Genomic DNA, 25,662 nt, shown 5'->3' with positions numbered 1-25,662 from the left:
AGTGTCAAGGTTCATATTCGAAACCATTTTTAAAATTGAAGTTTAAAAATGTTATATCCGTTATTTGAGCTGGAAAACTTGCTAAAGTAGTTGCAATAACATGCTCTTTCGTATTATTAAATAAAAACAAGAATTCATTAAACATTTTAGGACCCAATTAGGTATTGTAAGGAAGTTTCCTCAATTTTATGTTTTTGAGTCTGGATTGATTTTGAAATTCTTGATGAAAGAAATGCCTTTAAGATCGATAAATTTTCTTAAGGATTGCTTAAAATAAACAACCAAATGAACTCCAATGATTTCTTCAGGAGTTCATGTTGTGATTTTCACGGACTTCCTTCAAAAATTCAACGTAAAATTTTGCTAGGGGTAACCATTGTCAAGATTCTCGTTTACAACATCTTCGAGATTTCAACTATTATTTCCTCCAGGGATTTTCTAGAATGTTCTTGAAAATTATCATTCAGATTTCAACCAGACAATCCCTTAAGAATTACTCCAATGATTGTTGCTAAGATCTCTTCAGGAATTTCTTAGAGATGTCTTCAAAGAGTTTCCCTATTCACTTTCCCAGGAATATCTCCAGAAAGATATCAAGGAGTTTTTTTAAGAAGTTATTGGTGATTTCTTTTTTTTTTAATCCGTTAAATATTTTAGAAAGATCAAAGTGACATCTGATGAAACTCGATTTAGTTTGAAAGTAACTCTTGATGAATTCTCAGAAAGTTCTCTGAAAGTACTCTTGAGGAAGGCTCGAAGGATTTCGTAAGCGAATTGCTATGATGATTGGAATTACTAGAATATTTAGTATTAGCTGTAGTGTGGGACCTTAGATGAACTTTTGAAGAAGCCATGAAGATTTCGCTTGAAAAAATACACTAGAAATTGTTTGGAAGAACTGCAGGAGTGATTTCGCATGAAATGTTGGAGAAATCTTTAGAGAAATTTCTGAAGGAGCTCCATGAGGAATCCCAGGTCAAATTTGAAGAGGAGGATTCCTGCAATAGTATTAATTATATATCCTCGGATAATCCCAGGAAGAATTTGAGGAGCAACTTCTTGGGAAAATGTGGATGAATGCTTGAAGGAATCTATATAAATCATAAAAGGATAACTGGAGGAACAGGCATAGAAATTCTCGTAGACCTTCCTGGGAAAAGCCCCAAATGAATTACTTTCAGAACAGAAGAATGATTTTTTTCTTCTCACGAACACTCGTCAAATGAAATCCTGTCGATGGAATTGCTATGTTCACGATAAAAAAATAGACTTATTGCGAGTAAATTTCCTCAAGTCAGTTTGACTCAAATGAATTTGCTATCCATTGCATTGAAAAGGATATAATATGTACAATGCATCCCGATTTTTGGAATAATTAGGTATGTGTTCAATCTGAATCAAGCCGTTAGAAACCAGTTTTAGGATGTTTTGCGTTAGCTCACTGCTCACCAACCCAAATTAGGAAATGCCAGATATCAGGTCATAACATAGTTGCGAAAATGTGGGCCACGGAAGTTGAAACCAGCTGGCAAAATTTGCACAACCTTTTTTTTAGGAAGTTTGCCAATTTGCTCTACCCATCATAACGGAATGTGTTTCAACCAAACGAACCAAATTCGACCCCAACATAAGAGAGGGAGCAGAGTCGGTCAACGAACGGCCTTTTAGGTCGTTCAAGCTCGCATGTGCTCACCGAGCAGCGATGGAACCTGGGCTGGGACGAATCTCCTCAAACAGAGGCGAACTGGATTCAAGTTTTCTTTCCCCCGCCTTCGCAGCTAATCTCATTCATAAATCGATGAATCCGAGAGTGGATGGGGACGGACAGTCCTGTTGTTTACGTGATTCTGCTATAACACACTCGCTTTTAAAAGCCAGCAATGCCAACGATCGGATCGGCGACTCAAAACTTCCAAACCAACCACCTTCACATGTAGGGGAGCCAATGCGCCATGCGGAATACCACTTGTACGCCGCTCGTAGCTCGAAGAAATTCCTTCCTACCCCGCGCGCGCACACCACGCACCACATATCCTAGCGATGCACTAAGGGATGTTTAGCGGATGTAGCTGGCCAAAAGTCATTTCTGGAATTCGCTCAGATATTGAAAAAAAAACATGTTCTGCATATACTAAACATAAAAGGATGTGGAATAATATCAAATACTTAAATTTTTGCTTATTTAACCTTCCTAAAGCAGTATGAAAAAGTTTCACAGTAAAGGTAAAAATTGACCCATGACTTAAAAACATTCTCAAAAATACATTTTTGAACCGATTCTCGTTTGTCCAGATGTATATTGATTGTAAATTACAAATCAAGATTGAGAAATAAGATAGTCACATAAAGTTTGATGAAACTTCTGTTTACAGTACTTATAATTCATTAAAAGTGTGTAATTCACCCATGTTACATCAAAATACCGTTCAGAACGTGTTTCGCTACCAACTGAACATGAAGAATGCAAAAAATGACTTGAGATACTTTTGGCCAGCTAAATCCTCCAAACACCCCTTAGTCACATGCGCGCGTTTTCGCTGATTTCACAACGTAAAGTAAACGAAAAGCGAAATCTTCACCACCCCGACGAAAGTGGCCATTCGGTGACCGTCGTCGCGACGGAAGACGATGGCGATCGAAGACTCGCCGAGGATTGTTTTTAGCATTGGTTCGCAAATTAATCGCCAATCGACACACGAGCTACTGCCATAACACCACGAGAGCTGATTCAAACTGCCTATAATAGATTCCCATCACAAGCTAGACGTGAGGCTTTTCAAAAATCTTAACAAACTTGTTGTAGGCAGGTGGGTCCGGTATCTTTCAATCCAGAACACTGATTTGAAAGATGCTCTCCTTTTCACGAATTGCTGCCTCAGTTCAGGAAGCGTTATGAACCAATTTAGTTCAATAACCTTCCCAAATGGTGGAGGTGCCGTGGTTGATGATGGAATGTGCGAAGAAGCAACAAGTGAAGAGATAAAGATGATTTAAGTCTTGCGCAAGGGCCACCGCAAATGAATCGAATGCGAGGAAACGAAGAGGAGCTGGAACCGAAGCGCACTCTGTGAGTATCGATCATCGATGGATTGCTTACATGGGCATGGCTTGATGTGATATCGGATTGATGGACTTGTGCGAAATTTGAATTGATGTAATGTGCGTATCTTTTGGTCATAATAGTAATTGATTGCGAATCGAAAAACTAGGTGACCGCAAAAATGTTGCCAATTTCATTTAATTTGTCTCATACATGTTTAGCATGCATGAAAGTAGACCGAACAAACCCTGTGGTTGCAGTTAAGATACATGAAAATCGTTAATCCGAAATCCAGGAAAAAAGCTAGAAATAGTGAACTTCTTGAAGTCTTACCAGAAATCTTAACCTTCGGGCTGTCGCGTTGTTGTACTTTGTACAACAGTTGTGATTTATATGCTATCATTTTGCAACAAAGATATCTATCGACACCAAACCAAAATGTATTCCTCAAGAATCTTCTTAAGAACAATACTCGACGGTTTTTATTTACAGTATGACCCTTTATAATGCGGTAAAATCAACAAATGTACATCAAAGTCGCATAATAATGAACGCACTATATACGGTTCGAGTAAACCACAGTTTGAAAACGGTATATCTCAAAATCCAGATAATATAGAAACTTGAGGTCTTTAGAAAAGTAGTTCTAGATGTGAAGCGCTATCTGATGGTACCACATTTAATTCCGAATTTGACCGCTAGGTGGCACTAGTAAGCATGGAAGTTTTACTTTTGTTTTGCAAATATATCAGGATCCTGATCATTTAGAAGGATGGCGTCTTCGGCAAAGTTGTTAAGTACGTTAAGGACTGTCATTGTTCGAGCTAGTTGATTCAAAATTTTGCCAAAAGCGCCGCCTAGTATGCATGAAACTTTTGTTTGCAGATGAGATATCTGGAGGTCCTGGAGCTACTGAACTACTTTGCCGAAGACGCCATCTTTCTAAGTGGTCAGGATCCTGAGATCTACGATACAAAAGTTTCATGCTCACTAGCGCCGCCTGGTGGCAAAATTTCGAATTTCTTGGCTCAAATAATGATAGCCCTTGAGCTACTGAATAACTTTGCCGAAGACGTCAACTTTCTAAGTGGTCAGACTCCTGAGATATTCGCAAAACCAAGGGTGTTGTACAAAGTACAACGCGCGACTACTCGCGTTACAAAAATTCGCGCGACGACCGAAAGGTTAAGGCATTTTTGAGAGAAAATTGTGAAGAACCCTTTAACAGAAGTCATTTATAAATTTGCTAAAGATGTTCTGAAATACTTTATGGCATGCCTCTCAGATATATGCCACATCAAGCTACCGACTGTCAGATTTTTCTACTAATATTAGCCAATCATAGCATAGCATGAATATTTCCACAATTCGTAGATGGAGTTGCAGAAATACACCTATTACACCATTGGGGATTTCGTCAATATCTGCAATAGAGTAGGTTACAATTTCTGAAAAGCGCTCTGGTTAGACAAAGGAGAAATTTTCATCCAGTAGTTTGTATTGCACTACTGGAATAACTTTTCGGAAATCTCTGATGGAGCCCTCGAGTTACCAAAGTTCCTGTTGCAATCCGAAGAGGAATTTTCGGTAAATGTGAAAGAATACTTTAGAATCTTCAGATAGATATCAAAGAATGGAAATCTTTCTTGCATAAATAAACTCCCGTCCATAAATTTGGGTCTTTAAAACATACAAAAGTGTTTTGTCCAAGTCTCTGGGATTAGAGTGAAGTGGGGCAAAAGTTTGAGTGGGGCAAGAGTTTCTTTTTAAGATTTCTAGCTCTATTCAAAACAAAACTTATAAATGTCATGGTGTTTCTAATGCTATTCAAGTAAGAGACTTTCACTCCAAATATCATAGAAATCGATTGAGATTTGGAAAAGTTATGGTTATTTGTATTTTTCGACGTGAATATTGTAATTTTTGGTCAAACTTTCGTTGCATGGAACCAAATAAAGATAAAATCTTTTCCAATATTTTGAATAAGGGCGTTTCAAAGCCTATAAATGCTTGAAAACAATTTTTGGCCCATAGTGGGGCAACAGTTTGAACCAGCGGGGCAAAAGTTCGTCTCATGTTTAAACTCACGGAAGAATTTACAAATTGTTCAAAATCCATATTATCTTCAAATTTAGCGAATTTTGCCTGATCGTGCGAAACATTTTACCAAAATTTTTCATTTCCACTTAGTTTTGCGAAAAACTGCTATTTTTGTGTATATTACAATTTGGTATTGGGCAATTTTTTGATGAAAATTTAGTGTGTATTTTTCGGCAAACTTAAGTTTACGTCTGGTGTAAAATATGCCTGTCATAAACGGATCGATATTTTGTGTTTTAGCCAGCAAACTTTTGCCCCACACTTGATTCGAACTCTTGCCCAAATCGAACTCTTAAGCAAATCAAAAACTGTTGTAACTAAAAATGGGTTAATATTTTGACACAAGTTTGTTCTGCAAAATTATAGCCAAAATGTTCAAGCTTTAGTGTATGGTATTTGATTAGCTTCATCTGCTACTGTTTTTCTGGAAACTTTGATTATACCACTAAGACCGAACTTTTGCCCCACCTTACACTACACATCCAATTGAAACTCTCTATAGCACATTAGAAATACGATGAGTATATCTTACTTCATATGTGTTTTAACAACAGCCGTTAACTCGAATTTTGTTTACCAATTTTTTTTTTTTAAATTGTGACATTCTCCAAAAATTAGACTAAAAAGCATTGCTAATTTTCTCAGCATTGGATCTAATAAAATTTTAATCCGTTTCTGCATTAGAAACATTGTCTTATAACCTTTGAATAGCACATGAAAAAAATGGCGGAAACATCTGAAAACTATTAAAACATTCATTCAAGCCATCGTGCAAAAGTTTTGGTTCACCCAAACTTTTGCACCATGACTTGAATAACTGTTTTAATGATTTTGAATAGTTTTAAGATTTCTTCGCCAAAAATGTTTAAGTGGTCTGCAAAGATTATTAGATTACGGTTTTAATGCCATACCAAATTAAAATTTTGGTCATTCTAATGTTGCGAAAGTTAGCCATATTTTTTTAGTGTAACTTTCAAAAAATGTCCCGACTTTAAGAAAAAAATTAATAAACAAAAAATAAAAAAATGTTGTTAAAATACCTACGAAGTAAGATGAATTCATTGCGTCCCGAATGCGCTATTCACTGTTACAATTAGACGTGTTATCTTAGAAATATGGATAAAAACCTTAAGTATGATTTTTAGGGGGTGAACCGAACTTTTGCACAGGAGTGTGTGAAGAAAAAGAAGGCAAACATATCATGAAAAGGGCTGACTATTAAAAGTAGAAGCAGCTGCTTCCTATGTTTGTCGTTATCTTGTCCTGTTTTCACTGCTTTTAGATTAATCCTTATGAAGTCAAAGTATTTTTGCATTCCCAAAAATAAAAACCAAACATATTTTCGTTACTATATAGGTATTTCTACACCAGTTTTTGGTAGTCTACACTAGAGCGATCCAAAAAACAAGATTCAAAATCCAATCTCCCATATTTGTTCTTGCCATCCTTACAATAAAATGAGTGCTCTGTGGATGTTTCTGCTTTTTCGGTTATGATTTGAAGGTGGCCCAGGTGGTAGACGATGTTGGTTTATATGGAAATTAATTACTATGAAGGAATTTTGAATGTAAGTGCATACTTATCATTTGATAGCGAAAACCCAATTTTAAAACCTTCATAAGTTTCTGAAAAAAAAACAAACTTTTTTGAGGTAATTCTGTTTGATTTTTTTTTGCGGAAAAAAGGGGCAACAAATTCATGAAAAGATATTCTCCCGTCCGTCGGGTAAAAATGACCCCAACTTCCCTTCCAATCAACTTTTGCTCAACTTAATATTATAATACTGACTCCAACTAAACTTGTTTCTATAATTTCAACTACGGACGTCATGTGAGAACTAAATTATGAGACCTCCTTAGAACCGGGCAAAGACAAGTATATTTTATTTTCGTTCTAAACTGTTGAAATTTGGGTTTTATCCTTCGTCATTTCAATAAGCTAACTCAGACATGGTCGTGGGGAACAATTTGACGAAAATTGGCCACCTAGATGACAGGTCCAATGACTTAGTTGTGAATTATCTTTTTTATTTTTACAAAATGGGAAAATTCCGAGGATAGATTGTCAACTATTACAGTGAGGACCCGATTTTGTCAGCCGCTCGATCAATTTTGGGCTAACAAAATCGAGTCATTTTATTTTGATCCTGTTTTTTTTTAATTTTGACGTGTTAATAATTGTTCGTGAACCGCGTCAAGAACTTACACGGACTTTTAAGGCGGCGATGGACATGAAGGAAGCCAGGTTTTTTTTTATCAGGGGTAAAATATCGATTCTTCACATTTATATAATGATTTTGGCCAAAAAGATCATTACCGTGATTTCGGGTGAAATTGATCATTTTTCACGTTTTTTCAAGTCTGTTTTTTATAATGTTAACAAAGCAAAACAACTAAATGCAGGAAAACAAGTACGAAGGTGAGCCTCATCGACTCATGTACCGAAATTTTCTAACAAACGTCATTTTAGTGTTAAAAAATATATCTAAAATAAAAAATCAGGGGATCTCATTTCGGGGTGAAATTGATCACTTGTCAATGCCATTATTGTTAGTTTTCAAAACAACTCTACATGATAAATTTGAGCTCCCTGAATCCGAATATGTTTGTCAAATTCTTAACAATGTAATATTTATATAAATAACGAATAGTTAAATTTCAAGAATTATATCTAACAGAAATTCAATTATTTCAACCATTTGAGCTAATTGGTACGAGTTTTGGTGATGAAATCTGGTTTGGGGTATATCTCAAGCATCCTCACAAACTTTCAGGTTAATACCATGTTCAAATCCTTGCTTAGAAATAGAAGTTCATAGGTGTTTGTCAATACTTCATCGTGCATGATTTTGAAATTTTACATTATTTTCATAGTAATAAACATTCTCTAACGCAAAAAACTTCACAACACACAATTCGACAATAGTTACGACAAACAACGTTCACTTACTGCAGCTTACATTGATATTTGTGTTCCATTACGAATAAATAAAACCGTGTGATACGATGATCAATTTCACCCTTCTGATCAATAACACCCGATTTCACGGTACCGTAATCCGGGGTAACATTGATCAGTTTTTGAGATATTTCATAAATTTTTCATTTGAAAATGCAAATGTCGCAGGTTTTATATTTTTAAAACAAGTACTGGCACCCATCGCTCTTGGCCATATACTGCATTTTAGTTTTCAAAAAATTTAAGTATATTTAAATGTTTTAAGGGTTCATTCACAAATTTCATAACGCTGTAGGGGATGGGTGGGTGTCTTTGAGATGTTACATCTCAGACAAAATTTTAAAAGTATTCATACAAAAAGCGTTATGAAGGGGTGGGTGGGTGTCAAAATGACCATTTTTGGCGTTATGAAATTTGTGAATGTACCCTAAGTGATTTTTTGATTTAGCTGATATAGGGTAACATTGATCACCCATGTAAACAACGTTCGGTAATATTGAAAAGGTCGTTGCTTACTTAAATCATGGCCCCTGAAACCGAATATGAAGACCAAACTCTTACAAGTCATTTACATTTTGAGTTATTTCAAAAATAAAATCACTTTGAACCGTGTAATACGCCTAAAGGTAGGCAATTTCCTAAGGAAATTCTGAATTCTTAATAGTAGTTCGTTAATGTTGCTTAATTGAATACAATTATGAAAGATTTGACAACGGAATCGTTTTCGACGATGCCATTTCTATTAACAATCACATTTTCATTGCTCATACCATTTGCAGAACTTGTGTGAGACATGAATCTTCGGTAGTGTAATCCATACAGATAAAAATCATTGATACAAAATGTTGACAAACTTACGCATGAATGAAACGCAATATTTGCAAAAACGTCAATTTTCATTAGCTTATGAATGTAGGAGGTAGAGGCACCATTCATGGTTTGAAAATATTTCATCAATAAATGATGATTCGAACATTTTACGAGAAGGATCATACCGATCAATGTTACCCAGGATTACGGTATACACTATCTCTGCACCCTTTTTGCATGAAACATAAAACTATGCAAGATATCCACCTTATGTTTGCATAGCAAGTAAAGTGAAGTCCTAAACGCGTCTTGTTTCAGTGTTGAGTGACGGGTATAATTAAGGGGGCAGAATCCGTCATTGATTTCAGAATTTTCGAAAGCAGTTTTTTCGATCAAAATCAAGAAAATTTACATGAAAATGTGTTCGCTGTATTCTATTCTCCACCAGAAACACAGTTAACACACTTTTATCAGATAATTTTCAATTCTGAACAGAAAAACTGCTTTTGAAGTTTTGATGATGATGACAATGATTACGATGACGGATCCTACCCCTTAACGATCAACGCTCCATCATCGTAATCATCGTCATCATCGAAACTTCAGAAGCAGTTTTTCTGTTCAAAACTGAAAATTATTCGACGAAAATGTGTTCACTGTGTTGCGGTTGGAGAATTGAATACTGTGAACACATTTTCCAGTAAATTTTCTTGATTTTGAAGGAAAAAACTGCTTTTGAAAATTCCGAAATTGATGACGGATCCTGCCCCCTTAAAGTCTTGGAGATATACCTATTGGAAAAATTTTGAAGATTCGGTTCGTTGTGGTTCCTTTGATCGGCAATTTTGCTCTGGCCAGTAAGACAAACGGAATCAACCTAGTTGTTTCCTAGTTATACATGATCGTTGAATTATCTCAGAATTTCTCCCAGAACACCGTAATTCATATTGAAATTCCTCTAATTTTTGTAGAAACTCCTTCGAAATAGCAGAAAAATTGCCTCGAAGCTCTTCTTGGAATTCTTTTAAGCATAATTTAAAACGTGTTTCATCCGGAGATTTCCACACAAATTTTCCTAAACATTATGTTAAAACTCATCCAGAGGCGTTTTGAACATTTTTTCAAGGATTTGATCTGGAATATATGTAAAAATATTTGTTATAGTATGAAAACCTAGAAATTAGTTTCCATAGATTATTTTTTGGTTTGTTCTTAGGTAAAAAGTATTCATAAATTACATTACATGAAGTCGTGCTTAAATCTCAGAAATTATTCCCATACCTATGGGATGATTAAATGCTTCAAAATGTTTTTGGTGAAATTCCCGGTCAAATAGCTGGAAATCTCGTAAGGGTACATTCACATATTTCATAACGCCAAAAATGGTCATTTTGACACCCACCCACCCCTTCGTAACGCTTTTTGTATGAATACTTTTCAAATTTTATATGAGATGTAACATCTCAAAGACACCCACCCACCCCCTACAGCGTTATGAAATTTGTGAATGGACCCTAAGATGATTGCGAATCCTTCGATAGAGCATGGAAATTCTCAAACAAAGAACTTAGAAGGGAAATTGGATGAATTTCTGACGGAATCTTTAAAACAGTTTTTCGAGCAATGATAGAAACATAGATTTTTATGAGTCTTAGGTCAAACTTTATGAAGAATATCCTAAGAAAGCTTTAACAAAACGTATTTTTGAATCTTTTAATGAGCTTATGAAGTTATTGTAGGCACAATCTCAATAAAAATTTAAGTAATTGTGAGCGAATATTTCGAGACATACTGAAGAAAATTAATAGAATTTATTTAACAAGGAGTAAAAGAAGATAATTATTGAAGTAATTCCTTAAAAATTAAATAATTTTATAACAATTTTGGGTGTAGTGGTCGAGTTCAAGGGAGAATGCATGAAGAATTTTCTCGATTCCCAGGGCATAGAGTATATTCGTACCTGCCACACGATATACACATGCAAAAATGGTCAATCGGCAAAGAAAGCTCTTAGTTAATAACTGTGGAAGTGCTCATAAGAACACTAATCTGAGAAGCAGGCTTTGTCCCAGTTGGGACGTAACGCCAGAAAGAAGAAGCATGAAGATTTTTTAGCTTAGACAAAAACCCCTTCAGTGTACCCACTATGTTTCTGAAACAATTTTTATTAAATTATTTCTTGAACATTTTTGAGAAAAAGATTTAGCAGGAACTTTCAGGAGGTGATAGTTTTATCGGAATACTTATCCTCATCAACAACAATCAGATGTAACTTCGATGATAGGGTATCCGTCCTATTATGGAGGACTTAAGCACGGTGTTGAAATTAAAATCGTATTGCAGTGTCCAAAATCTAAATATTATAGTATTTTGCAATGATAAGTGTTAAAACAATCCTTTATCTGGAGTATAGTGAAGTAAAAAAGTAATATTTGGAATCATACATACATTTCTTTGACATAAATCTGAAGCTCTTCCTCTGTCCTATTATTGCGGTATTTTGTCCTATTATTGCGGTAGTGCCGTCCTATTATTGCGGTATACCAAAAATCATAGATTTAATTACATTCAATATACATTCAATACCACGCAATGTTCGAGCATTGAAATTATGCTCCCTCTATGTTAATGACACTGCACGGTACTGTCAGTTTGTGTAACTTTTGACATATCTATGAGGAAAACTAATGCATTACTTTATGTCACGATTCGAAAACAAATCAACAGAATCGAATGATTTACTGTCGGTTTCGTCTCTTCTTTCGTCGTAAGTGGACAATGTTAATGTGAATAGACAAGGTTCTTCCATCTGAGACCACTAATCGCTATATAAGAAATTAATTTGTTGACCTAAGTATAACCTATAATTTTGATGTTTTAGAAATATTTTCCACTAGCAACACAAGTCTAAAGGTTTGCTTCCTTGCGATCGTCTTATATCTTAGTTTTTCAACGTATTTTTGGCATGTGTTCCGATTTTCAGTCAGTTTACGTGATTTTTTGGTAAAACATTGTGTTAATTTGCAAAATATTTGTAAATAAGAGGAATTACAGGGTAAAAATAAACATAAACATTTTGTTTGACTAAATAAATGTATGGATAACTCAAAATTATGTCCCTAATTAGTATCCTAATAATATAATTAATGTTTCCAGCAATTACATTTAAAATTACTATTGAAATATCCAATTTTTGAATGAGATTTGCAGATACCGCAATAATAGGCAAAAAGCTATTTTCATTGTCCTATTATTGCGGTATATGCTTTTTCTCAAAAATATAGAACTTTTATTCAAAATTCAATATCTATCATGTAACTACATCCATACTGAACTGATATACGCGCTACATATAATTGTTTTGGTTTTAAACTTAAAAATTTAAGCTTATGAAAACCCGCCCGTATATAGAGAGGCTGGTTAAAAAATATAGGCTTTTCTTGATGCATCATTTGAAACTGTTCTTCCAACGATCAAAATCGTTTAATTTTTGTAGCATTCATCTGGTTGAGCTTGGGAATACTATAAGCTTTCATCATCATCAATAATATCCATAGAAAATAGAGTTTTCGATTAATAATGAGGGTTTAATTCTTATACCGCAATAATAGGGAATACCGCAATAATGGGCAAATTACCCTAGTCGAAATTTCGACACCATGATATAAAATTACAAATGTTTCACGAATTTCATCAAAATTAAGAATATTTCCGTAAGTGTTTAGCTTGTGATTAACTCATCAAAACACATTCTTAGAAGCTTAAAAAAGATATATTTCGTTACAGAAACTCGATCCTTTATCAGAACTAAAAACTAAAAGTAGGAGAATTTGCTAACCAAAGTAATTGTGCCGTTTTCAAATCACAAATGTAGAAATCTTCGACGAAAAAAACAAGTATACAGTTAGGTCTTCTATTAGACGCAGCTACCCTCACCGCGATTTCTCAACTACTGTCCTATATCTAGTAGGTAATAAGCTTATAGTATGCCTAAGTGACATATAAAAACCCCATGAGGAACTGCTGCGAAATTTCCGTGTGAGGAAAGTTGGTGGCAGCGTCTTGTAGGAGAGCAGACTGTCGTTCTTTTTTTGATGCCTAATTGTCACAATTTAAGCCTGTAATGAAAATGCTTGCTCACTCAAATAAAACCAATTCTTTTTTGATTAAAATTGAAATATTGAAATGAAATCAAAATTAATAAAAGATTGACCACTGTAGTATAATGGACGAAGTATATCAGATGAGTTGAATAAAATTTAATATAACAACAAAATTATTTAGCTATTTTTTCAGTGTGTTCTATCTTCGCACAGATTTTTCGAGAGCCGATCGTGATCCCAGGTTGTGGAAACGGGCGAGACACGAAGATGTTCGTCTCCTTTCGGGAAGCGGGCTCGCGCTGAGCCGGGATGATGGAATCGATGGAATGATGGCTACGAATAGGAGAGAGAGAGAGAGATGAAGCATGAAGATGAAAAAGAGATGGGAAGCGGTTTTCCAGACGGGATGGACTTGGGGAGTTCGACGAAGAGAACTGCGTTGAAGCGGATCAGTTTATTGGCGATTTTCTGCGCGAATTGTTGTGCGTACTTTGCGGTGTGATTTAAAAAAAACGTAACGCGATTTGTTGTGCAACTAAATTAATACTTATAATAAATGTCTGTGTGTTTAAAACAGTGATTAAAATAAGAATTTTATTAATTTTGTGATTTCGAACGGTTTGTTTGTGCAATGGAATAAAAGAAAATATAATACTCAGTGATTTTATCTCGACAATGTTGTGTGGTAGGTTATTCTGGGTTGATGTTAAGAACGGGTATTTTGAGTTTATTGTTCTTCACCGATGGAATGTAAGTAGAAATTGTATGAGGAATGCGATGTTTTGAAAGAAAACGTTAAATCGAAAATTGAGATTATTTTCATGCCAAAGTGTGTAGAGATTTGCAGGACGGGTGGGTACCTGCATGTTAGAAGAAGACACGAAACAAAAAAAAAACAAAACAGAGTAGAGCGAGTGGGCTACTACTCCATGTGCAGGACGAGTGGGTACCTGCATGTGAAAGAATGAAGAGAAAATGAAATTAATTTGAGAGTAGAGCGAGTGGGCTACTATTCCACGATCAAAACAGGACGAGTGGGTACCTGTATTCAAATGAAGAGTAGAGCGGGTGGGCTACTACTCTATGCTATATATAGGACGAGTGGGATCCTATGATAGTAGAAAGAAAAATGATAATATGAAAAAAAATGATAGCGTGTGGGCTACTAGTTACAGCTTTGGCATGGGATTAAAAGAAAATTAAATAAAACATAAGTTGAAGTGTGAGACAAGATAAGCATGGAGAATAATTGAAAACGAATTAATTTTTAAAAGAAACAATCAAGAAAACAATTACAGGTACAGTAAGGTATAGTCGATTGCAACCAATGTTTAAGAGCTTGATTGAAGATTTAATATATCTTTAATTGAAATGTTGCAGTGGTCTATTGAATAGAACTTTGACTAACATTTATAGTTTTTAGTTAGGTTTCATATAATTTAGTTACAGATATATTGCAAAATGATTGATGTTGATTGTGATTTGTTGAGAAAAACACATGAACTGGCCAGAAGAACCAAAATGTAGACACATTTGTTATGCTATTACGATAGAACTTTTTATTTTGCATAACGGATCGTTTTAACGTGTGACAAGCTCCATCCATGAACTTAATTGAAACAAGTGATTATTTTGAACAGGGAAAATGACAGTTGATTATATTTTTTGAACAGTCTATTTTCTGCAGGGAAGTGATTAAAATAATTATTGTTGATCGCGGAAGGAAGAACATTAAAAAGTTTGGTTATATTGGAGCTGAGTTGTTTTTCTTGATTGGTCAGTCGTCATAATATGTTATCGGTTTGTTTGGAGTCTGACAAACTCCAACCATAAGATGCAATAAAAATCAGCGTTTGTTAGAAGCAAAACATACACTTTTTTCAAGTAGGACATCGATAAACAATTTTCTGATTTTGTTACTAAACTCAATATTTTTGGAGCTTGATGAACTCCGTGTATAAGAAACAATAAAAATTAAAGAATTTTATGAAACGCTGAAAATTTGAGAAATGATCAAAATCTGTGGATGTTTACAATGCAAGAACAGGACAATTTCGTTAGCTTAGGAAGTTATCTGAAATTTCCAGGTGGATCTTTTGAAGCCTGATAAGCTTGATATATGAGAAATAATTGAGATCAGTGAACATTGTGAGAGGAAGAACAAAATAAGTCAAGAATTGAGGTTAATTCCATTAATTTGCGAAGCCTATTGAATTCTTCTGATTTACTCGAAGGGTCTTTTTTTGACGCCTGGGAAGCTGAAGATTGATTAATCTAACGATAGTTTCAAGTTTCGAAACAAACCAATTTATTTCAAGTTGGTATTTAATATCAATCCACATGAAGTGATCAAGATTGGATAATGAGAAATGATCAATATCGACGAATGTTTATAGTCATTTTGTTTCTGGTTTGCGTATTCGACGGATCTTTTATATCTGAATCAAGTTCAATTTATGGAAAGTGATCAAACCAACAATTGGGTTTTCGTAAGGACGAACATTTTAATCAAAATCAGCGATAGTTTAGACGAAAAACATACAAATTTCTTTTGTTTAGGAAGTTGATTGAAAATTTTCTGGTTTGTTACTTGACGGACCTTTTGTATCCTGGAAAGCTTCATCATTAAAAAAGTGACAATAATCAGCATATTTTATGAGAAGAATTAATTTGAGAGATAATCAAAATCAGTTCATGTTTTCAGTGCAGAAACTCGACAAAAATCCATTTTACGAGATGTTCAAGAAAAACTCACATTTTATGAATGGAGTTTTGACTGGAGGCGGTGTCGTAACGCGTGGAAATAACAGCAAAATCAACAGGTTATTGTTTCGTAAAATGGATTAGGTATTTCGTTAGGAGCTAAATTGGAATTTTCTGGATCGTCATCCGACGGATATTTTCAAGCCTGATAAGCTTCACCCATGTAAAGTGACGAAACAACGAATGTTATGAGAAAAAGAACATGTAAATTTGAAAAGTGATCAATATCAGTGAGTGTTTGCAAGGAAGAACAGGTAAATTACGTGGGTTTGGGAAGGATACTGTTTTTTTTTGGTTCTGTTGCTCGATGGACCTCTTAAAGCCTGGCAAGTTATCAAACCAGCGATTGTTAAGGATGATGAACTTACAAATTTTAAATTTGCTCACAGTCAGCAATAGTATATGAAAAAAAAATATGTAAATGGCTTTGTTAAGGAAGATGATTGTAAATTGATTGGGGTGTTGTTACCTTACGGATCTTTTGAAGCCTGATAAGCTACATCCAAGCATGAGTGAATAAATCAGCGATTGTTTTGAGATTAGGATCTTACAATGATCAGAACAAACAATAAATTTAAAATAAGGAATCGCAAAAAAAATCTCTTAAGGATGATAAAAGTTAGTGAATGTTTTGAATGAAAAAACAGGACAATTTGATTAGTGTAGGAAATTCTCTGAAGTTTTATGTTTATTTTTACTCGATGAATCATTTAGAGCCTGGTAAGCTCCATCGATGAGATGTGACAAAATAAATTAAAGAATATTATGTAAGGAAGAACAAAACCAGTCAATATTATGTGAAGAAAAACATGTATATTTGAAAAGTGATCATTATGGAAAAGAAATACGTGAAACGTCATTTTGTTTCGGAAGTTTTTTGGTTTTGCTACTTGATGGATCTGTTTGATGCCTTGCAAGCTCAATCCATAAGAAGTGATCAAAAACAATAAAGACAGGTTCGTGATTTCCGTTGAATTTCTGTAGCATAAATGTAGCATTGTAGCATTGTAATTGTAGCATAATTGTATTATATAATTGTAGCACTCAATTGCAGTACTAGAACAGGTGGGATCGGTGCGAATCTATATATAACATTTGAGAACTGATTGAAAACAAGCTGTGATTGTTTTTAGGGTAGACAATATGTTAATATGGGAAGTGATCCAAATCAGCGAATGTTTTGAGTGATAGAACAAGACAACTTCTTTGATTTGATAATTTTACTGTTTCATTTGATTTTGTTACTCGACCAATCTTTTGGATTCCAAATCAGCTATTAGTTTTCGGAAGAAAGAACATAAATATTGTAAGTTTATAGACTAAAAAAAAAACAAATGAAATGTGCAATAGATTTTTCTTGAGAAGGATCGATTTAAGTAAAATGATTAGTAAGATTCATTTACATATGCAAAAAAATCCATTATTGTTGGTTAGTTATGTATAAATTCGTAATTTCATGAAATTATATCAGCTCTATGAGCTCAGTGAAAACTGTGTAAGGGAGAACAAAATAAATAAACATTATGTAAAAAAGAAAATGTAAATTTTAGTATTGGAAGGAGGTTCGTGCAAACTTCGTTTGTTTCGAAGGTTTTGTTACTTGGTGAATTTTCGGAGCTCCAACCATAAGAAGCAATCAAAACCAGTGATTGTTTTGAGATAAATAACATGTAAATTTGAGGAATGATCGAAATTACCAAATGTGTTGTGTGTTAGAACATGATAATTTTTCAATTTGTTTTAAGATGACAAGTTGTTATTCAAATCAATTATTGTTATCCGGAAGAAAAAAACATATGTTTTGCAAGTTCAAAAACAAGATTAAAAGAAAAGTTCCTTATTTTTTGTATATTGGAGCATTCTGGAGACTGCTTATCTAGATTTAAGGGAAATATGGTCCTAAAACCCTGTCTCAATTTTAATACCAAACGCTTAAGGCAAATAACACATATTTACAGAATTTTTAAATGTTTTCGTTTGTTTAAGTCCAAAAAACATTTTTTTAAGTTTTTTTTTTCAGATTTTGTCACATTCCTTGGCTTAAACTCAAAATTTGGATTAATTTGTTTTCCGTGTCTCTTCCGATATATCAAATAGGAACAACCCCAGTGTTAAAACTAAAACCCATGTGGCATTTTTGTCGACAAAGTGACCGTCAAACATGATCAAAAGTGTGAAGATTCATATTTGACACTATTTTTAAAATTAAAGTTTAAATATGTTATAGTCGTTCTTTGAACTGAAAAAAATACTTAAGTAGTTGAAAGAACATGCTCTTTCGTATTATTAAATAAAAACAAGAATTCATTAGAAATTTTTAGACCCAATTATCAGCAAGGTCTTTAAAATATCCAAGAATCGGTATTGTTCATTAATGAATGTTTGCCCTTTACTGGCATAAACCAGATTTGCTGGTATGTCTGAAACATAGTCTTTGGAAACTTGCAATCAGAAGACACAGTGTGTTTGTTTGACAAATTGAGACATGAATTTGCGAAAAAAATTATTTTGCGATAATTGTTGTTTAACTCTTTCGGGACAGACGATTTTTCATCTTTATGATCATTTTTTTTTTTCTTGCAAGGAGGTAATGCTACAAAATGAATTGTACTTTTTATGTTCATCTGAAACAGAGCCAGAACGAGCCATTTCAAAAAAGTATGTCCAGCACAACTGTGCTGCATCGTCCCGAAAGGGACTGACTTGGTTCGTAAATTAGTTTGTAGTTGGTAAATTCGTCATTCAATGAGTTCGTGGGATATTTTCAGGTTTTGCTGCTCAATATTTGCGTATTGCTCAACTTCTAGTATGAAACAAAAATAACAAACTTCTCAGAATATACTAACTTTGTTGAGAAGGAAGTTAGTTGATAAACTCACGAATGTTTTTTGCTTGTTTTTTTTGCGTTTTGTTGAACTTTAGAAAAGAAATTTAAGACGGTCATCAACATTTTACTGTTTGTTCTGATTTGTTGATACAATTTGAAACACTTTAAAATTAAATATTTATTTATACATCAATGGACGCCAAACATTTGTTCACGCATAGCTTTAGAGCGGTTTATCAGATTTGTACTGGATCTATTTCGTATAGTTTGATTTCACGTAAAGAAGGTTAATGAGATTAAAACATGATACATTTTAGGGAAGTTTGGTTTCCACCGTCATGATAACATCATGGTCGAAGTTTGCCTTGTGACAGCAAGTATGTTATAAATAGTTAAAATAGATTTTGTGACAAACTGTTAGGCACAAAACAAATTTTGCAGCCAAAATTAAATTATGTATATGATTGAAAATTATCTTCGCTAAAATATATTTGATGGAGTTATGAGAGTTACCTAGTATTAAAGAGAATTGGGTTAAAAAAATAAGTAATTTTTAAGTTCAACGTCAAAGAAGATAACATGTTTATATAATAATTAAGGCTGGCTCATATGATTAAATAACTCATATTAAACCTCTCTGTTTGTTGATGTCCAAATAACTTACGACGCTATTTGCACCGATATGAAGTCCACTTTTTATACGTTTTTAACATAATTTCTTTTAGTGTAGGAAAAGCACAGTAATCATAGATGTATAGAGTGGTCAAGTTAGGAATGATATTATGATTCCGGTAGAAATCATGACAAAACATTTTTTAAATCACTTGTTTTTCGGTCCACGAATCATAAAAATGCAGCGCCATGCTAAAATCCGGTTTCAAAATACGGCGAGATGAATAACGTCACGAGTGAGTTGTGCGCTGTTCGATTTGGTGGCGATGCGATAATACAAAAGAGAGCACTGCAGGACTCCAAGGAGATTTATTCATTCAGAAGTTAAACATAAAATTCAAGTGGGGCATGTAAAGTTCGATGTTAATTAAGAATAGGTAGTAAACATAGTATAAGAAGTTTGTTGTAGGAGAACAGAGTGGAAAATTTAATAAACAAATAACTGTGGTCTTTCAATATGTTTTCAAACCATGCATGTTTGCATAACAGTATACATTTTATTAATAAATAATTTTGGGTTTCATGAGTAGAGGAGAAGGCGAATGTAGTATAATGGACGAAGTATATCAGATGAGTTGAATAAAATTTAATATAACAACAAAATTATTTAGCTATTTTTTCAGTGTGTTCTATCTTCGCACAGATTTTTCGAGAGCCGATCGTGATCCCAGGTTGTGGAAACGGGCGAGACACGAAGATGTTCGTCTCCTTTCGGGAAGCGGGCTCGCGCTGAGCCGGGATGATGGAATCGATGGAATGATGGCTACGAATAGGAGAGAGAGAGAGATGAAGCATGAAGATGAAAAAGAGATGGGAAGCGGTTTTCCAGACGGGATGGACTTGGGGAGTTCGACGAAGAGAACTGCGTTGAAGCGGATCAGTTTATTGGCGATTTTCTGCGCGAATTGTTGTGCGTACTTTGCGGTGTGATTTAAAAAAAACGTAACGCGATTTGTTGTGCAACTAAATTAATACTTATAATAAATGTCTGTGTGTTTAAAACAGTGATTAAAATAAGAATTTTATTAATTTTGTGATTTCGAACGGTTTGTTTGTGCAATGGAATAAAAGAAAATATAATACTCAGTGATTTTATCTCGACAATGTTGTGCTCCCTTGTGAATACGACAACCACCTCCAATTTTAATTCAGCATTTAATAATAAGACAGTTACACGTAAATTCTTCCAGTGGACGATTGTGTCCTTTGAAGGAAGCACCACACTATCAGGGCTGGTAGCAAAAAGTGATGCCCAAAAAGTTATTTTAGTGACCAGATTTGAGAAATAAGTGACCAAATAGTGACTTTCAATACTCGAAAAAGTGACTAAAAGTGTCTTGAAAGTCAAAACGTAATCAGTTTCATTTCAGTTTTATTACACTGTTTTACAATGAAGAAGGGAATATCCAATATGATCTACTGCAGGTAGTAGGTCTAGTTTAGTACCAAATTTGGAATTTTACTTTTACTTGGATTTTACTTGGAATGACATCCTAAAAATTATGCTAAAAATCCTAAAATTGAATTCATTGCAAATTGTATAGGTCTCAAAGCTTTTCCATGACTTCAAGTCGATAAGAATTTAAGATTTTGTCTACACGCTCAAAAAAAAGTTCAGGAAAACGTCAAAAATACACCATGAACTAGGCAACGCGTTCACATAAACATGATCTAGTTCACGATGTATCTTTGCTTGTTGACGAGTTCACGTCTGCTGTTCACGGATACGAGAAAAAAAATATAAACGTATAGATGAAGTTCGATGTAATGTATTATTCACAGAAGGATTCTTTCTAATTAGCTTTATTAGGTTCTACTTTAACCCTCTCTTTCCCATGGTAGCACAGGTGATCCAAATATTTTTGAAGAAAACTGAATATATCGAATTAGTACGATTAGATCAATAATGATTGGAATAAACTTATACGCTCATTTTTCTTATCTAACATCGAAATAAGTGACACAATGGTCCAACTATTGAAAAACAATCAACTAACTTTTGATTTCCATTCAAAACATTTTATAATGATTTTGAATAATTTAGCCTATATGCAACAGCTTCTGTTTAAGCACTTCTTTTAGAAACGCCATTTTGACTGCTAAATTGTCGAACAAAGATGTGGGAAAGAAAGGGTTAACGCTTCTACCAAATAATGTCATTATTTTGTGTAACCACTTCAAGAATACGGAAAATGTAATATGTGACCATTAACCATGAATATGATTGAAATACTACTTGAAACCAAGACAGAACAAATGGTTGACTGAAGCCTGAGTGAAATTTTCCATCAGTAAGTTTGTTGGGAGATACATTTGGCCGAAGGGACATTTAGCATATAGACGAGAGGCTTCTTCTGGGTTATGCTGTTAAATTAGTTATTAGCATTTAGCTTCTAATATTTCAATCATAATTACTTGGATAATTTCATTATTCACTTGGCATTGGGTCGAATTGTCATAAACTATGCAACAAAAATACTTGAAGACTGCGAATATTCTTATCACTGAGTGTGTAAGTGGTTTATTTTATTCCTGAGAAAGTGAATCAAAAATGAGCAGAGGATCTGACTCCCCACATTTCTTTGAATCTTGCATGCTTTTATGATTTCATAAGCGATTCTATGAATACGATAAATTCTCTGAAGCATTTCTGTATTACAATTCTTCTTAACTCATGAATATGTTTTGAAAGCATTCTCGAAAAGCTGCGAATGAGATTTTTTCAAAATTTATTCCTATAAACAATTGGTAATATACATTACTGAATAAATGCTTAACTACATGCATAAGAAAAAAGGAAGTATACTCTAGCCCAGGTCTATGCGGCCTGCTGCTCAATCCTCTAACACCGACAGACTTGATAAAATCTTTGTGGAAACGTTTTCACAACGCTGCGAACAACTCTTGTCAGTGTAACTATTGTCGGCAGCCTCATTCACTTCGGCAACTTTTCCATAAGAGCTGCAGGCGAATCTGTTCGGCAGCTCCAAATCAGTCGCATTTTGAGGCTTGTTCATTTGAATTGATGACATCTCTGGCGAAATTTTTTGATCCGTCTCGGAAATCTCGTCAGCGGGTAGCTGACAGAACGAAGAATCATCTGAATGTTTTCATTGGTGTGTTTTTATAGAAAAATACTGTGTATTTGGCGTTTGAAATTTGGTTGCCGATAATAGTTCGAAGATAAACATCTAAACATCTAATTAAAGGGGCCCAGATAGCCGTAGCGGTAAACGCGCAGCTATTCAGCAAGACCAAGCTGAGGGTCGTGGGTTCGAATCCCACCGGTCGAGGATCTTTTCGGATTGGAAATTTTCTCGACTTCCCAGGGCATAAGAGTATCTTCGTACCTGCCACACGATATACACATGCAACAATGGTCATTGGCACAGTAAGCTCTCAGTTAATAACTGTGGAAGTGCTCATAAGAACACTAAGCTGAGAAGCAGGCTCTGTCCCAGTGGGGACGTTAATGCCAGAAAGAAGAAGATCCACCACCAGATATAAACATTCCTACTAAATGAGAATGCACGAGATATTCAAAAGAAATACTAAACATTTAAACCTTTAGTTTTACAACAATGAACTTACATCATACTAATAATAACTTACTATTATACTGTTACAAATTACGTGGAACTCTATTAAATATTAACTTTTTTCACAAGAAAATCATGTAAAAATATTTTGATACTGACATGAAGTTGTTCTGGTGATGACCTAACTTAAAACTTAACCTAAATTGAGAAAAGGTCGATTCATAATTTTCTCTCGAAAATTTAGCTCAAAATAGTTGAAAAAAGTGACTTTTTGACGAAAAAAGTGACTTTAGTTGAAATGGCTTCAAAAAAGAGACCTTGAAGTGACCGGCTTAAAAAAAGTGACCAAGTCACTAAAAAGTGACTCGCTACCAGCCTTGCACTTTACAACGGACTAGCATGCAACGTCCAGTGGCACAGTCGAAATACGTTCCTGACGAAAAGTTTTCCGGACTGAAGCGGAAATCGAACCCACACTCCTTGACTCGATGCGGCTAAAATGCTTAGTAACACTAACCGCACGGCCACGAAGCCCACATTTTTGTAGAAATTATAGGGACGATTTAAGCGTGTAAAACAGCCAGATTTCAAACAGAGTAATGATGAAAAACAGGTAGGTACTCCGCGCAACAATTTTATTTCAAAAAGTAGCCCTATTAACAGAAAAAGCCTCAAACTCCTGACTTACAGTTTGCAAACAAAAATATAGCAATAGAATTAGATGTGCTTCTTTTCAAAAACAAAAAAATCCCGCCTATCCAGATTCTTTTCGGGCTGCAAAGCTCCTCGATTTTTCAGAACATTGAGTATGTTTGTTATTGCCAAAAAATAAAAATATAAAAATTGTAATTTGTTTATTAATTCTTTCGATAGCTTGTTAATTTATACTTTTTATCAAGTCTAGGAAAATTATTCATTGACACAGAAAGCTCTCAGCTAAGACTGTGGAAGAGTTTATATAAATCTAATATGAGAAACAGACTTTGTTCTGGTAGGGACATTATATCAGAAAAAAGAAGATCAACACTCAAAATGGAAGTATCCATAATACAATGATCGAATTTTGTCCCAGTTGGGCCGCAGTGCTTAAAATAAAAAATATAAGAAAACAAACGAAAAAAGCCCCAAATGCACACATAACAAAAGCCAAGAGCGCAATTTAGTTTCTTCAAAAAGTGGCACAACAATTATCCAGCCAAAATTCGCATTCAATGCGGCGAAAACCCAAAACACAGTCCACAACAAGAGAAGGTCACTGAACCGAACCTCTCACGATATTGGCAGCCAGTGGGTCCACTTGAAGAAGGGAATCCTCCAATTGATCCAGCTCCAGTGTTGCAGTTATCAAAAACAAAAAAAAAAATCGCACTCGGTTTCCACACGCAACAATGCGAATATTAAAGCATACAATGGTATCAAAAATACATGCAACTGCGAACTTAAGCCTAGTCACTTACCTTGTGGTGATGATGATGATAGCCTACTTGGTTGAGGCGCGGTGGTCGTTAAGGAGGGGGAACCTGTTGCACACTAGATGTCCACAAGAACCGGAATTTTGGGACTTTATGCTCCTCTCTCGCTTTGCATCCGGGTAAATTACTCAACCGAACGCGTATATGTCACTTGAATGTTCTCAGTGCAGCTCGACTGGGGGTAGTTGCACAAAATTAAATCATTCACCTCTTTTCGACCGAAAATATTTTGCCCCAAAGTTTCGTCACACAAAAACAGCTTTTCTTCGCGGTTCTCACTCCAGCCCGTGGGGGACAACTTCTCTTTCCCAGTTCCGTGCAGCTCACCAGCAACAACTCATCAAAATATAACGGAACGTGCTCGAGTATGTCGTCTCCTTCGCGCAAACTTGATTTTCCAATTTCCAAAAACAGCGAATGGATATAAAAAAAATTGCTTAAACTCGTCTCACCATACACACTTCTCCCGAGATAGTAATCATCACCGTCCGTCTGGCGCAGTTTTTCTTTCCTCTCACTCGCACTCGCACACCCAAGCACTGTCAGTGTTCAAGTGAACTTAAGTTTTCTTAACTTTGTAAAATTACTTTAACAATATATTTCACCTGTTTAAAGCTCTTCCTTCCTTCAATCGATTCACAGTTCAATACGCACTTGGACCCGTTTTGGCGAACGCGCACTGGAATTTCACTAAATTCCCAAATCGGAGCACCTCTAATGCCGTCCTGCTCGCGCAAGCTCTTAGTCTGCCCACTAAAACGGTGCGCAAGTCACTTTACTGCTGCTGTTGGCACTTGTGCGATTGATTCGATTAGGATTTCACTCAAAAATACCGATAGTGAGAAAGGCCAACACCAGAGACCCTGGCGTAGAGTATCGCACAACAAAACTGCAAATGCAACAAACCGTGAAAAGTTTTGTAAACCAACCAAAAAGCAAATTCGCAAATAAAACACTACCTCTCCAGGTGTAGTAGAGTTGTTAAGGGGGCTGACTCTGAAGGCGAAAAGCACACACCAAAGAAAGCGTCAGAATCGCTACGAAACAGGCACAAGACTGACGACGTCGGCTGCCTGGTACCGTCTCTATGTAGGTATATTTCGGATTGGACAACTCGCGATTGTGTGTGCTGCTATGCCTACGAGTGCGAGCCCATCAACATCATCAACAGGTAAGAAAAATACAATACCTGTGCAAGTAACGACACCAATACGCCAACGGCAATGTTGTTGATTCGCGGCTGCACAAACCATCGGACAGCAATTCGGGCTTGCGTCAATCCGACCCAACGAACAACGCCAAAACACTCTCACCTGTGCTCTGACAGTGTGCTGGACCGGTGGACAGGAGACGATGCGATGATACGGCGGAACCGATG

General features: G+C 35.1%; 1 protein-coding gene across 3 annotated transcripts in view; it reads right to left on the bottom strand.

Annotated features, from left to right (window-relative positions):
* LOC5574775 (RNA-binding protein fusilli) overlaps positions 1 to 25,368 on the bottom strand; it is a 267,224-nt gene extending 241,856 nt beyond the window's left edge. Inside the window, exons 1-2 of one of the 3 annotated variants that reach the window (XM_021851398.1) lie at positions 25,244 to 25,368; positions 24,270 to 25,173 (exon numbers count right to left, since the gene is read on the bottom strand). The gene's annotated coding sequence lies outside the window, so the exon portion shown is untranslated. Of the gene's footprint in view, positions 1 to 24,269 lie in introns of all 3 variants that reach the window. The other 2 variants (XM_021851400.1, XM_021851401.1) reach the window with 2 other exon arrangements.
* Between the last annotated feature and the right edge of the window lie 294 nt (positions 25,369 to 25,662).

Source organism: Aedes aegypti, chromosome 3, assembly GCF_002204515.2.
Source record: "Aedes aegypti strain LVP_AGWG chromosome 3, AaegL5.0 Primary Assembly, whole genome shotgun sequence".
Lineage (NCBI taxonomy): Eukaryota > Metazoa > Arthropoda > Insecta > Diptera > Culicidae > Aedes > Aedes aegypti.
The sequence above is the reverse complement of the archived record's forward strand: the minus strand, read 5'-3'. Positions and strand labels throughout refer to the sequence as shown.